The following is a 16,007-nucleotide window of genomic DNA, read 5'->3' as shown; positions in this document are numbered from 1 at the left end:
TGTATCCTATTCTTTATACATCTGGACCACCTGTGGGTTTGTATCTATTGTCTGGTTTTTGTTTTTGTTTTTTAGGTTTTAAGTCATATGCCCTTGTCTCTTTATAATTCCTAGAAAATTTTGAATGAATGTCAACCAATTGAGTATAAATAAATATATAGACTCTAGATGATGTTATCTTCCCTCAGAGAGAATTTACTCTTTTCTCTGTTAAGTAGATCAAGTAAGGGCAGACCATTTTTACTGAATCAGTGACTAAGTTGAATCAAGGCCAGGTTCAATGTTGGTAAAGCCCTTCTACTTCTCTTTTGCCCCTGCTTCTAAAGCATTACTGTGCAGAACTTTCAGCTGATAATCTTGTGTGTTCAATGAAGCCCTTACCATTGGCAGATCTTGAACTCTAATTCTTATCTACTCAGCACAGTGAGACTGCCCAAAACACCACTTTGTTTTTTGGGTTTTTTTTTGAGACTTTATACTTACCTTCTTAATCACTAGATTAAAGGATGGCTCAACATATGCAAATCAGCAATACACCATAATAACAGAATGAAACTTAAAAATTGTATGATCATCTCAATAGTTGCAAAAATTCATCACCCTTTCATGATAAAAAAAAAAAAAACTCTCAACAAACTAGGCATACAAGAAATTTACCTTAACATAACAAACACCATATACGACAAGCCCACAGCAAACATCATACTCAGTGGTAAAAAACTGAAAGCTTTTATCTAAGATGAAAACAAGGAAAGGACACCAACTCTTGCCACTTCTGTTCAACATGGTACTGGAAGTCCTGGCCAGAGCAATTAAACAAGAAAAAGAAATAAAAGACATCTAAATCAGAAAGAAAGAAATGAAACTATCTCTGTTTTTAGATGCCATGTTCTTATGTATATAAAACTCTAAAAACTCCACCAAAAAAAACCCCACTTAGAACTAAGAAATGATTTCAGTAAAGTTGCAAGGTACAAAGTCAGTATATGAAAATAAGTTGCATTTGTATACACTAACAAGGAACGATCCAAAAAAGAAATTAAGGGGCACCTGGATGGCTTAGTCAGTAGAGCATGCAGCTCTTGATCTCAGGGTTATGAGTTCAAGCCTCACATTGGGCATGGAGCCTACTTTTAAAAAGAAGGAAATTAAAAAAGCAATCCCGCTTATGGTAGCATCAGAAGGAATAAAATACTTAGGAATAAGCTTAACCAAGGAAGTGAAAAACATATACACTGGAAAGTACAAAAAAAAATTATGAAAGAAATTTAAAAAGGCACAAATAAATGGAAAGACATCCCATGTTCATGGATCACATGACTTAATATTATTTAAATGTCCAAACTGTCCAAACTGATTACAGATTCAATGCAATTACTATGAAAATCCTAATGACATTTTTTACAAAAATAAAGAAAAAATCCTACTATTCATATGGAAACACAAAAGACCCTGAATAGCCAAAGCAATCTTGAGCAAGAATAAAGCTAGGGTTATCACACTTCCTAATTTTTTTAATATGAAAATTATTGTCAAATTGGTTTCCATACAACACCCAGTGCTCATCTCAACAGGTGCCCTCCTCAATGCCCATTACCCATTTTCCCCTCCCTCCCACCGCCCATCAACCCTCAGTTTATTCTCAGTTTTTAAGAGTCTCTTATGGTTTGGCTCCCTCCCTCTCTAACCTCTTTTTTTTTCTTCCCCTCCCCTTCCCCATGGTCTTCTGTTAAGTTTCTCAGGATCCACATAGGAGTGAAACATATGGTATCTGTCTTCCTCTGTATGACTTATTTCACTTAGCATCACACTCTCCAGTTCCACCCACATTGCTATAAAAGGCCAGATTTCATTCTTTCTCATTGCCAAGTAGTATTCCATTGTGTATATAAACCACAATTTCTTTATCCATTCGTCAGTTGATGGACATTTAGGCTCTTTCCATAATTTGGCTATTGTTGAGAGTGCTGCTATAAACATTGGGGTACAAGTGCCCCTAGGCATCAGCACTCCTGGATCCCTTGGGTAAATTCCTAGCAGTGCTACTGCCGGGTCGCAGGGTAGATCTATTTTTAATTTTCTGAGGAACCTCCACACTGTTTTCCAGAGTGGCTGCACCAGTTTGCTTTCCCACCAACAGTGCAAGAGGGTTCCTGTTTCTCCACATCCTCTCCAGCATCTATAGTCTCCTGATTTGTTCATTTTAGCCACTCTGACTGGCATGAGGTGGTATCTCAGTGTGGTTTTGATTTGTATTTCCCTGATGAGGAGTGACATTGAGCATCTTTTCACGTGCCTGTTGGCCATCTGGATGTCTTCTTTAGAGAAGTGTCTATTCGTGTTTTCTGCCCATTTCTTCACTGGATTATTTGTTTTTTGGGTGTTGAGTTTGATAAGTTCCTTATACATTTTGGATACTAACCCTTTATGTGATATGTCATTTGCAAATATCTTTTCCATTCCGTCGGTTGCCTTTTAGTTTTGTTGATGGTTTCCTTTGCAGTGCAGAAGCTTTTTATCTTGATGAGGTCCCAATAGTTCATTTTTGCTTTTAATTCCCTTGCCTTTGGAGATGTGTCAAGTAAGAAATTGCTGCGGCTGAGGTCAGAGAGGTTTTTTTCCTGCTTTCTCCTCTAGGGTTTTGATGGTTTCCTGTCTCACATTCAGGTCCTTTATCCATTTTGAGTTTATTTTTGTGAATGGTGTAAGAAAGTGGTCTCGTTTCATTCTTCTCCATGTTGCTGTCCAGTTTCCCCAGCACCATTTGTTAAAGAGACTGTCTTTTTTCCATTGGATATTCTTTCCTGCTTTGTCAAAGATTAGTTGGCCATACTTTTGTGGGTCCAATTCTGGAGTCTCTATTCTATTCCATTGGTCTCTGTGTCTGTTTTTGTGCCAATACCATACTGTCTTGATGATTACAGCTTTGTAGTAGAGGCTAAAGTCTGGGATTGTAATACCTCCTGCTTTGGTCTTCTTCTTCAATATTACTTTGGCTATTTGGGGTCTTTTGTGGTTCCATACAAATTTTAGGATTGCTTGTTCTAGCTTTGAGAAGAATGCTGGTGCAATTTTGATTGGAATTGCATTGAATGTGTAGATAGCTTTGGGTAGTATTGACATTTTAACAATATTTATTCTTCCAGTCCATGAGCATGGAATGTTTTTCCCTTTCTTTGTATCTTGTTCAATTTCCTTCATAAGCTTTCTATAGTTCTCAGCATACAGATCTTTTACAGCTTTGGTTAGGTTTATTCCTAGGTATTTTATGATTCTGGGTGCAGTTGTGAAGGGATCAGTTTCTAATTTCAAAACATATTACCGGGGTGCCTGGGTAGCTCAGTTGGTTAAGCATCTGACTCTTGATATCAGCTCAGGTCTTGGTCTCAGGGTCATGAATTCAAGCCCTGTGTTGGTCTCCACCCTGGGTATGAAGCCTACTTAAAAAAAACCATATTACCTATATGTATGCAGTCAATTGATCTTCAACAACTGTGCCAAGAATACACAATGGGGAAAGGAGAGTCTCTTCAATAAATGGTTTTGGGAAAATAGGATATTCACATGCAAAAGAATGAAATTGGACCCTTACATCAGACATAACAATAAACTCAAAATGGATTAAAAATTTAAACATAAGACCTGTAAATCTAAAACTCCTAGAAGATAACATAGAGGAAAAACTTCCTGACATTGGTCTTGGCAATGATTTCTCAGATATGACAGCAAACGCATAAGCAGCAAAAGCAAAAATAGACAAGTAGGACAGCATCAACCAAAAAGCTTCTGCACAGCAAAGGAAACAGTCAACACAGTGAAAAGGCAACCTACAGAATAGGAGAAAATGTTTGCAAGCCATATATCTGATAAGGAGATAATATCCCAAATATACAAGAAACTGCTACAACTAATTACCAAAAGAAAACAAAACCAAAAAGAAATAACCTGATTTTAAATGGGCAAAGGACCTGAATAGATATTTCTTGAATAAGACATGCAAATGACCAACAGGTATATGAAAAGATGCTCAACATCACTCATCATCAGGGAAATGCTAACCAAAGTCTCAATGAGATATCCCCTCACACCTATTAAAATAGCTATTCTAGGGGCGCCTGGGTGGCTCAGTTGGTTAAGCGTCCGACTTCAGCTCAGGTCACGATCTCACAGTCCGTGAGTTCAAGCCCCACGTCAAGCTCTGTGCTGACGGCTCAGAGCCTGGAGTCTGCTTCGGATTCTGTGTCTCCCTCTCTCTCTGCCCCTTCCCCGCTCATGCTCTGTCTCTCTCTGTCTCAAAAATAAATAAAAACATTTTTAAAAATTTTTTAAAAATTATTTAAATAAATAAATAAATAAATAAATAAAATAGCTATTCTAAAAGAGAGATAAAAATGTTGGTGAGAATGTAGAAAAACTGGAGCCCTTGTACACTATTGGTGGGAATGTAAATTGATGCAGCTGCTATGGAAGACTGTATACAGGTTCCTCAAAAAAACTAAAAACAAACTACCATATGACCCAGCAATCTCACTTTTTGGCATTTATCCAAAAGAATTGAAATCAAGACCTTGAAGGGATATCCGCACCCCATGTTTATCACGGTGTTATTCACAATGGCCACAATTTGGAAACACCTAAATATCTATCAGTAGATGGATGGATAGAGAAAATATGGTATATACATACAATGGAATATTATTCAGCCTTAAATAAAGAACTAAATCCTGACCTACGATACTAAATCCATTTCTGTTTTCACTGGGGTCTTGGTCCCTCAAATCTGCCCCTAATAACCACAAAGGCTATTTTTCCTGTGTCCTCCAGTAGGGGCCCTCTGTCTAGCCAAAGCCCAGATTCTCAGTCTCTTACTATGCACCCAGAATTTGCAAATGTCCCCTAGGAAAAAATAACTCTCCTTTAGTGATTCATCCCTCTTAAAATCTTGGCTTCTCTGATGATGATTGCTTTTGCAACTTCCAATGCTTACACACATATATACCCAGGGTTTTTGGTTGTTCTTTGTTAGACTGAAAGCAGGAGCTCACTGAGAGATTTAACCAGAAAACTAACACGACCAACTTTGCATTTAATAAAGGTCACTCTGAAGGCAGTGTGGATGATGGTGTATTAATTTGATAGGACTTTCATAACAAAGTATCACTGACTGGGTGGCAGAAACAACAAAAATTAATTTTCTCACAGTTCTGGAGGATAGAAGTCCAAGATCAAGTTGTGGTTTCTTCTGCAGCCTCTCTCCTTGGTTTGTTGATGGCCATCTTCTCCCTGTGCCTTCACATTGTCTTCCCTCTGTGCCTACCTGTGTCCAAATTTCCTCTTCTTAGAAGGACACCAGTTAAATTGTGTTAGGGCCCACCTTAATGACCTTATTTTAACTTAATTACCTCTTTAAAGAACCTGTATCCAAATACAGTCACATTCTGAGCTATGGGGATTTAGGACCTCAACATATGAACTTTCTTTGGTGAGGAGTATTCAACTCAATGCATAACAGATGGATTTTAGGGCAGCAAAAGTAGAATTGGGGGCTAATGAGAAAGATATTGCAGTAATCTGAGAAAGAGAGAGAGAGAGAGATAGGTTGGACTAAGTAATGGCAGAAGGGCAGGAGATAATTGGATTGCTTTAAGAGAACATCAGAAGATAGAACAGATAGAATTTGGTAATTATGAATAGAGAAGAGTCAAGGATGATACCCAATTTTCTAATTTGAGTATGGAGTAGAGGATATAGACATAATGAGTATGGAGTAGAGGATATAGACATAATGAGTATGGAGTAGAGGATATAGACATAATGAGTATGGAGTAGAGGATATAGACATAACATGGACCGGGCAGAGATGCGGGCATAACCTCCATTCTCTCTTGAATTTCATGATAAAGCTTAAACCCTGAGGTACTGCTCCTTGACTGACCTTCCCTCTGTCCTTATGTGAACACCATAGCTCATAATACTCTGCATCTGTTCTGGTCTCCATCCTGACTCCTTATTCCTTGAATTCCCAGAATGCTCAGACCTGTCACACCACTTTGGGGCTAGAGAGCTAGACTCAGTAGCTTTGCTTTGCTCCCCACGGACAGGTAGTTGCCAGCTTCTTGGACTTCTTTATTCCATGGCACCAGTCTGCTACTGGGCTCCTCTATTCCAAGGACTCCTGTATACGGCCGGGTTTCCCCTTTGTCTTAGACCTTTTGGTGGTGATCACTTGCCTGAACATGTACCTGTCTTTGCTTTACACCTCATTTCAATGGACTGATGGCAGCTGGAGTAGCTGCCTCTGTCTAGTTGTGAGTGTATTGCAATGCCTTGTTATCGACTCCCAGCAGTTGGTATGCCAACCTCAGAGAATGACAGCACTGACCTGAACTAGTCTAGAAATATTCAGTTCCCCTTTCTCAGATTTCTGTGTCGATCTAGAGAAGATGCCCTTCTCAAATAACATGAGACAGGGAGACTAACCTAACATCTCAAGTCAGGCAAGTGGAACTGAGTAAAGAGGCCAGAGCGACACAGCTTAGAGACAGAAGTGACTCTACCAGGGACATTCTGATCAGGATTGTACCTCTGTATCCCATTCTGCTAAATTTTATTGGTAGCCAATCCAGAATACATAGACATACTTTTGGCTTGCCCTTTACCCAAATTGGCAACTTTCAGACACTGTTCCTCCTTCATTGGCTTTGTCTCAGACCTTCCCTAGCCTAGCAGCAACCCACTTCCCCTCTAAAACTGCCTTTCCACTACATGGGAAATCAAATTAGCATGTTTTAGAAACTGCCACTTTCCTATCACTGCCCATTCTCTTGCTTTATTTCAACATAAATCCCTGAAACATTTTTTCAAGATTTTATTTTTAAGGAATTTCTACACCCAACATGGACCTTGAACTTATGCCATGATCAAGAGTCACATGCTTCACCAACTGAGCCAGTCAGGTGCCCCTTTATTTATTTATTTTTTAAGTAGAGGAGTGATTTCCATTTTTATTTTTATTTTTTATTTTTATTTATATTCAAGTTAGTTAAGATATAGTGTAGTCTTAGCTTCAGGGGTAGAACCCAGTGATTCATGTGTTACATATGACATCCAGTGCTCATCCCGAAAACCGCCCTCCTTAATACCTGTCACCCATTTAACCCACACCCACTATATATATATATATATATATATATATATATATATATATATATAAACCCAGCCATAAAAAAGAATGAAATATTGCCACTTGCAACACATGGATGGATATAATGCTAAGTGAAATAAGTCAGTCAGAGAAAGACAAATACCACATGATTTCACTCATAATGTGGAATTTAAGAAATTAAACAAAGAAACAAAGAAAAAACAGAAAAACAAAACAATAAAACAGACTCTTAAATATAGAGAACAAATCCGTGGTTACCTGAGGGGATGGGTAAAAGAGATGAAGGGGATCAAGAGTGCACCTGATGGGTGCTCATGATGAGCACTGAGTAATGTATAGAATTATTGAATCACTATATTGTATACCTGAAAGTAATGTAATGCTGGATGTTAATTATACTTGAATTTAAAAAACAAAGAAAATGGCTTACCCTGTACTTTTTCTTCCTCTCTTCCTAGGAGCTAAAACACAGTCATAGTGGGTGATGAACCGATCTTGACTATGCAGAGAAGGAAAATATCCTAGGGGATGATAGAACCACAAGATACAAAGACTTGAGTTCTCTGCTGCTAACTCTTTAAGTACTATGAGCAAGTCCCTTTCCCTACCCGGGTCTCAGTTTCCTCCTCTGTGAAGTGAGGGTGATTTCAGGGACTGTGCTAACCCAAAACTTCTATGTGTCTTTGAAGGCAGCCATAGGCTGTATGTCAGTGCCCGAAGTTCTCTGTAAAGATTTGCTCTCTCCTGTCTCCTCTGTTACAAGGCAAAGCATGCAGGGAACGTCCCATTAAATCTCAAATACCTCAATGTGAATGTGTTTCTGGCAATCCCATTGTTTTTCTTAGATGGACTAAAGAGATAATTTGGGACCCACAGCCTCCTAGAGCAGCCACGAAGTGAAACACGGAGAAAGGGGAGCCATTAGGAGAAGGAAGGAATGCGGTGTGGGCATCCCCATTGCTCACGCACCATCCATCTCTCAGCAAGCCTGCCTGAGGAAATGTAAACTAGCTGGGTGAAGGTTAACCCACCCAGATTCCCCGAACTGGGCCAAAAGGCGGGGGGGGGGGGGGGGGGTTGGTTGGCATTCCCAGAGGCTGCGGCTCCAAGAACATTGGAGCTAAGTTCCCATCACTGATGTCTTCCACCTTCTGAGCATGGCCCCTCCTAATATTCCCACAGCGGGGCACCTCCTCAGGCTCTAGGCTTGCGGTGGCCGGTTTTCTTGAGCGAGCGATTGGGACATTGCTCTGGATGGCATCCAACTTGCTAGGTGTCTGGTTGGAGGCAATGAGAGAAGCCCTGACAGGGCAGACCATGCACATGGTTTGTGGTTCCCTGTCAGTCCGAGAAGACTGAGAAACTTCCTCTTAAGACTGCTGTCTTTGCACTTCGGGTTGTTTGTGGATCAAAGGGCCAGGAGCATGCCTCTCCTCACGTGTTCTGTTAGTCCACATGATCTTAAATGCCTGTCTTCTGCCTTGAGTGTTAGGCAGCGGAAGGGGCTTGGTTCTGTGAATCTGAGGAGATGAACATTGAGAGCACAGAGCACTACATGTTTGTAATTCCAGTCACCGAACAGAAAGGGCGCAGGAGCCCTGATCTGACCCCACTGCTTCTCCACTCAACCTCACCTCCCTTCCTCCCCTTTCTTTGCTGATGCCCCTGCCTTTCCTTTGCCCACCTTTGCTCGGTGCGTGGAAAGAAAAGAATCAGGGGCCAGGGCAGGTTAGTGCAGAAATTCTGGAACAGCTGGGGCATGTGCAGCACTAAGCACTACAGTGGCCAAGTGAGTGTTTTAAGGGCAGTGAGGAGGGGGCCACAGAAAATTCACATGGAAGCACTCGGTGGAGTGATTCAGTGGCTGGGATCACTGGCAGCCAGTTCTCGATCCTAGTTCTTGCTCCATCCTTGTTCGTGTATTAGCTGGATGACCTTGACCTCATGGGATTCAGATAAAATGACCTAGGTGAAAGCATTTGATAAATGTGATACAAATGTTTGGTTTTATTACATGACTTTATTTGAGAATGTAGTGAAAGTTTCCATGCTACAAAGTACGTCACCTCTCCACCCACCCATGTAACCAGACCCTGCCCTGGTCACAACTTGTGCTAATGTCTGTTTTTCCATATTTAGAAATTATTCCTTGCTTAGAATGGCCCTGCTCTAAACTCCTCTTTTAAAATGCATACCCCAACCCCCGGGACACTCCTCCTCAAAGACAGCCCCTTAAGTGTCTAGGATCTCAGTGTGAAAGAGTGTTTTGGATTTTTCCTGTCTGATTATAGCCAGGATGAAACCACAGGAGATCTGTGGGCAGAGTGTTCAGAAAATGGTGGTGAAAATAACCTGTTGTCCTTATGTTTAACCCCCACTGATTCTTTGTCAAATAAATCATAATTTTTATCGAAGTATATGCTGATTTATAATGGTATATTACTGTGTCTAAAATGCTTACACTACCAAAAAAAAAAAAAAGCAAGACTTCTGTCTCTTTGTCCCCCCTCCCCACCACTTGGCCTATCTCACTTTCAAGTTTTAACTTTTTTTTTTCTGATAGTTACTTCCATATTGTTAAATAGCACGCATGCATTGTTGTCTTTTGATTCATTATAATTATCTGTTGGGGTCTGGTCCATGAGGATTCAATTTCCTTACAACCCCCCATTCTACCAATTGTTATATCGTACTTTAAAGTTTGCATCGTTATGGTTACACAAATATCAACCGATGAGCCAAGATATATAGTATGATTACATTTCCTTCCGTATACAGTTTCTGTTCTTTCAGTAGTTAATGATTACCTGATTCATTCCCCTCCTTTGCATAGTTTATCTGAACCTGGAGCCAAGTCTTTCCATACCTACCAATGGTCTTGTAAAAATGCTTGTCAGTCCAATTGTCCTTATGGTCACTTGAGCAAAGCTTTCAGATTATCTCTCAGGTTTGTCACTTTTGTGTGGGTTTTGAGGTCTTTTCCACCTATAAGTGTCCCTCCTGGACAGTTGTGCTCTGAGCTCGCCAAAAAGCTGTCATCCTGTAAATTCCTTTCACCTCTCCCTTGGATAGGAACCCTGTTTTGTGAATCTCTCTCTTGGTTTACATGCTTGCTTTGGTTGAGTGTCACCACCTGAGTAAGGATGCATTATAGACATTTAAAAAAAAATGTTTTTAACGTTTCTATATTTTTGAGAGAGACAGAGAGACAGAACATGAGTGGGGAGGAACAGAGAGAGAGGAAGACACAAAATCTGAAGCAGGCTCCAGCTTCCAGATTCTGAGCTGTCGACACAGAGCCCAATGTGGGGCTCGAACCCATGAACTGCGAGATCATGACCTGAGCTGGAGTCAGACGCTTAACCAACTGAGCCACCCACGCACCCCTATAGCCACCCAGGTGCCCCTACACCCAACATTTTTGAGACTTTGCTAAGGAAAGAAATCTTGGTTGAAAATAATCACTTGCTCAGAATTTTGAAGGCATTAATTACTCCATTGCATAAAATCTTGTTGAGAAGCCCGATACTTGATACGTGACTTATTTTATTTTTCTCTCAGGAAGTTTTCAGGTACTTCTCTCTATCCCTTCTGGAATCTCACAATGGTCTCATGCTGGATTCTAGGTGGGCCATTTAAATCTGAAGACTCGTGTCCTTGGGAGCTGGGGAAAGAATTTTGCATTATTTCATTGATAATTTTCTCCCACCATTTTCTGTTTTCTTTCTGGAAATTCTTATTAGTTTGATGATGGATGGGTTGTTCTTCTACCTTATTTTTATTTTGTAAGCTACACAAAGATGGGATTTTTGTCAGTTTGTTGCTGTTGATGATGATAATGTAATAATATATTCCGAGAGCCTAGAACAGTATCTGGCACATAGTAAGCGCTCAAGCAATTTTGATGAATGAAATGAAATTTTTTTGTTCAACTTTCTGTGTGATTTCCTCAATTTTATCTTCAAACCTGTTCACTAAATTTGTTTTTTGGTGTCATATTAACTTTCAAAAACTCTTTCTTATTCCTTGATCAACTTTCTTTTATATAATCATGTTCTTGTTTTAGTGATGTATGATCTCTTATTTCTTTGAGGATATAAATTATTGTTTCACAGACATTTTCTTCCACTCGCTAAAATGCTTCAGTACCTTTTCCCTTTGCGTTGGTCTCTGTCTTTCAAGCTGAAGCTTTCTTTCCAAAGACTGGTGACTTTTGGCCATCCATTCCTGTTTAGGAATGAAGAACTAAAAAGCACTTGAAGGTGTGCTGCATATGTGGGGCTTAGTAATGTTTGGGCAGAAATTCATGCCTACAATTTTTTTTGAGGATGTTAAGATTTAATATAGGAGAAAAAATGAAGAATTTGGCTATCTTTTTCTATATTCAGGGTGATGTGCAAGATGATGCGATATGAAAACTGTACCTTGATTAAAATTCAGTGATATCCTTTATTCCTTTTTTTAATTTTTTAAATATGAAATTTATTGTCAAATTGGTTTCCATACAACACCCAGTGCTCATCCCAACAGGTGCCCTCCTCGATGCCCATCACCTGCCCTCCCCTCCCTCCCACCCCCCATCAACCCTCAGTTTATTCTCAGCTTTTAAGAGTCTCTTATGGTTTGGCTCCCTCCCTCTCTAACTTTTTTTTTTCCTTCCCCTCCCCCATGGTCTTCTGTTAAGTTTCTCAAGCTCCACATATGAGTGAAGACATATGGTATCTGTCTTTCTCTGTATGGCTTATTTCACTTAGCATAACACTCTCCAGTTCCATCCACATTGCTACAAAAGGCCAGATTTCATTCTTTCTCATTGCCAAATAGTATTCCATTGTGTATATAAACCACAATTTCTTTATCCATTCATCAGTTGATGGACATTTAGGCTCTTTCCATAATTTGGCTATTGTTGAGAGTGCTGCTATAAACATTGGGGTACAAGTGCCCCTAGGCATCAGCACTCCTGGATCCCTTGGGTAAATTCCTAGCAGTGCTACTGCCGGGTCACAGGGTAGATCTATTTTTAATTTTCTGAGGAACCTCCACACTGTTTTCCAGAGCAGTTGCACCAGTTTGCATTCCCACCAACAGTGCAAGAGGGTCCCCGTTTCTCCACATCCTCTCCAGCATCTGTTGTTTCCTGAGTTGCTAATTTTAGCCACTGTGACCAGCGTGAGGTGGTATCTGAGTGTGGTTTTGATTTGTATTTCCCTGATGAAGAGCGACGTTGAGCATCTTTTCAAGTGCCTGTTGGCCATCTGGATGTCTTCTTTAGAGAAATGTCTACTCGTGTTTTCTGCCCATTTCTTCACTGGATTATTTGTTTTTCGGGTGCGGAGTTTGGTGAGCTCTTTATAGATTTTGGATACTAGCCCTTTGTCCGATATGTCATTTGCAAATATCTTTTCCCATTCCGTCGGTTGCCTTTTAGTTTTGTTGATGGTTTCCTTTGCAGTGCAGAAGCTTTTTATCTTTATGAGGTCCCAATAGTTCATTCTTGCTTTTAATTCCCTTGCCTTTGGAGATGTGTCAAGTAAGTGATTGCTGTGTCATGCCTACAATTTTTAAGTGTTTCTAGAGTCCTCTAAGCTTGTTGATATTCCTTTAGAACACTTAAGTCTCCTTTTAGTATTTATTTGTATCTCCAGCCACTGTGGCCAACACACTGTTCCTAAGCTCTACTGAGTCCACAATTCTTGACTGCCTTTCCATTTTTCTGTTTTGTTAAAGTGTGTTTATGGCCATTTTTTGAGTGTAGTTACACACAATGTGGCATTAGTTCCAGGTGTACAAATAGCGATTCAACTTCTCTATATGTTATGCTGTGCTCACCGCAAGTGTAGTTACCATCTGTCACCACACAACACTCTTATTGACTATATTTCCTATGCTGTGCCTTTTATTCCCGTGCTGTATTCATTCCATAAATGCCATTCCATTTTCTTTTTTCCATTTCTCTCTCTCAGCCTCTTCATCCGCCTATTCCTTCTCCTATCTTCTTTCTCTTTTCCCCTCAATAATTTACTGAGCACCTGCTGCCAGGTACTTTGGTAAGTACACAGTGCTACAGGTATCAAAATGAATAAGACATGGTCCCTTCCTTCAAAGCTCTCATGATCTAGGGGAGGAGACAGCTGCACACTCAGACGACATCAATATAATGTCTTCCCTGCCATTATAAAGAAACATATACGACGCTATGCAAGCCCAGAAGAGGGGCTCAGGAAAGCCTTCCCAGAAGTAGGATGTTTGAGCTGAGTGTTAAAGGGCACTATATTCATTTCCTATGGCCATTGTAACAAATTATAGCAAATGCATTGTCTTCATGCAGCCTCCATTTATTATCTCCTAGCTCTGTGGGCTAGAAGTTTGGGTACGGTGTGACTTGGCTGCTTCCTATGCTTTGACTTACATAAGGTCAATGCCAAGATGTCAGTGACCACATTCCTTTCTGGGGCTCTGGAAATGAATGCACTTCCAAGCATTCAGATTAATGGTTAAATTCAGCTCCTTATAGTTGTGGGACTGACGTCCTTGTTTCCTTGCTGGCTATCAGCCAGAGGCCAGTCTTTGCTTCCAGAAGCCACCCTCATCCCTTCTCGTGGTTTCCATGTGGCCTCCCTCCAGCAACACTGAGTTGAGTTTGTCTCCCACTCGAAATCTCTCTGACTTCTTTTGCCACATCTCTGTGACTCCAGCTGGAGAAAGTTCTCTGCTTTCAAGGGCTCATGTGATTGGATTGGGCCCACCTAGATAATCCAGGATTACCTTCCATATCTTGGGGAATGTAACCTTAATTACATCTGCATAGTCCCTTTTACTATATGGCTACAAGTTCCAGGGGTTAGGACTTGAATATTGTTGGGGGCCATTCTGCCTACAATAATTTCATTCAGGAAAAATGAGGGAAAGACTGTTCTGGACACAGGCCTAGAGAGGTGAGAAAACACTGATTTCAGGAAGCCACAGGCAGTTCAATACAATGGCACATGCGTTAGAATTAGGTTGGAGGGGCGCCTGGGTGGCTCGGTCGGTTAAGCTTCCAACTCTTGATTTAGGCTCAGGTCACAATCTCATAGTCATGAGATCGAGCCCCACATCAGGTTTTGTGCTGGATGTGGAGCCTGCTTGAGATTCTCTCTCTCTCTCTCTCTCTCTCTCTCTCTCTTTCTGTCCCTCCCCCACCCCATTCCCTCTCTCTCAAAAACAAAAGTTACAGCTGTAGAGAGAAGCAGTGGCCAGATAATAATGGGGCCTCACTATTCCAACTCTCCTGTTCTCCTTAGTGTCCTTTCTCCCCTGAGTCGTTTGGAAACACTGTATCTGAATGATCAGAATGTTTCATTTCAATTCTTCCATGCTGCCAGTTGAAATTCTCTGTTCTCCCATCTGAATTTTTCCTGGCTGATCCTAGCCTCCGTTGTGGCCTGGTTTCATGCCAGCCTTCAGCCTCTTTCCTTCCACAGTCAGCTCCCTGCTCACCGTACTGGCAAGTAAGAATCTTTGCAACTGGTGCATTTGCCATCTGGACAGCCATATGTAATCCCACAAGTCTTGGTCTAATTTTCCCACAACACTACTTGCATCGTGTCACTACACTGCTCAATGGATCCTGATGGTACTTTCTTGCCGGTGGAACCCAAACCAAATTCTTAAGCTAGCATTGCCAAGTCTGAGTCTACCCTGCCTGGCCAACATTCTCACATACTCCAACGTAGGCAGCCTGGCCTCTTCTTTGCCTTCTGCCTACCATAGTCACCCCTTGTTTGTCCCTCTGTGCATCCAAAACATGCCCAGCCTCTGAGACATGGCATAAACTGCACATTCTTCATGAAATTTTCCCCAAGATGTGAGCCACTGTTAATCCTTGTTTCTCTTCCTAACTTTCCATAGCTCCTGATATGTGACTGTACCCTGCACGTTTACACTAAGTTAAACACATTTCACCCTTCATCACAAACTTCCTTTTTAATATAAAGTTTATTTATTTTGAGAGAGAAATAGAGCACGTGCATGCCTGAGCAGGGGAGGGGCAGAGAGACGGGGAGAGAGAGCAGTCCAAGCAGGCTCCATGCTGCCCGCACAGAGTCTGACACAGGGCTCAATCTCACGAAATGTGAGATCGTGACCTGAGCTGAAACCAAGAGTCGGCCGCTTTACTGACTGAGCCGCCCAGGTGCACCGCCTCCATCACAAACTTTCTTTGACTTTCACGATGCCATGTGTGGAAATCCCATCTTTCCAACTGCACTATAAGCTACTTGTAGACAGGCCCCATGCCCCATTAATTTGGGATAGAATTCTTCTCAGCTGTGATCCAAATATCAGACATTTTGGATACAGATTTGAGAAATGTGAAAATGCACATGTATCTCTGTTCCATCTCTAAATTAAATAGTCATCTAAACTGAAACTTGAGGGGAGAAGATTTCCCATAATATCATTTTCTAGATAGGACTACGAAATCTTTATCTCTGGCATCAGAAATTTTAACCAAGTTTCCCTTAGTATTTATATAGGTTCCATGTCAATGGATGTGTGTCCTTATCATTGCTTTCTTTAGCTTTACCTCACAGGCCAGTATTTTGTCACTTGGCCAAAGATGTGGATGATTTATTACTGCTCGATCTGACTGTCGCATAGTTTTTCACCAGGCAGTGATGGGGCAAGAGAGCTACTCTTTGGAGAAGCTGCCAGACTTTGCCCTAAGACATTTTGCAAATAAGATAGTGGATTTATTTCTAAACTCATTCCAAGAAACAAAAGTGTATAGTAAATTCAGTTCCAAATCACGAAGTCCGTAAGGTTCTCACTAGAGGGCTTTGGGGACTCAAAAACCCAA

The 16,007-nt window shown here is 40.9% G+C and overlaps 1 long non-coding RNA gene across 1 annotated transcript in view; it reads right to left on the bottom strand.

Moving 5' to 3' along the window:
• The window catches only part of LOC106981593 (uncharacterized), an 81,412-nt gene extending 76,067 nt beyond the window's left edge, over window positions 1-5,345 (bottom strand). The window contains exon 1 of the long non-coding RNA XR_003418410.2: window positions 5,201-5,345. This is a non-coding gene — a long non-coding RNA (uncharacterized LOC106981593). The remainder of the gene's footprint in view (window positions 1-5,200) is intronic.
• Window positions 5,346-16,007: the final 10,662 nt, after the last annotated feature.

Source organism: Acinonyx jubatus, chromosome X, assembly GCF_027475565.1.
Source record: "Acinonyx jubatus isolate Ajub_Pintada_27869175 chromosome X, VMU_Ajub_asm_v1.0, whole genome shotgun sequence".
Lineage (NCBI taxonomy): Eukaryota > Metazoa > Chordata > Mammalia > Carnivora > Felidae > Acinonyx > Acinonyx jubatus.
This window is presented reverse-complemented; position numbering and strand designations above follow the sequence as displayed.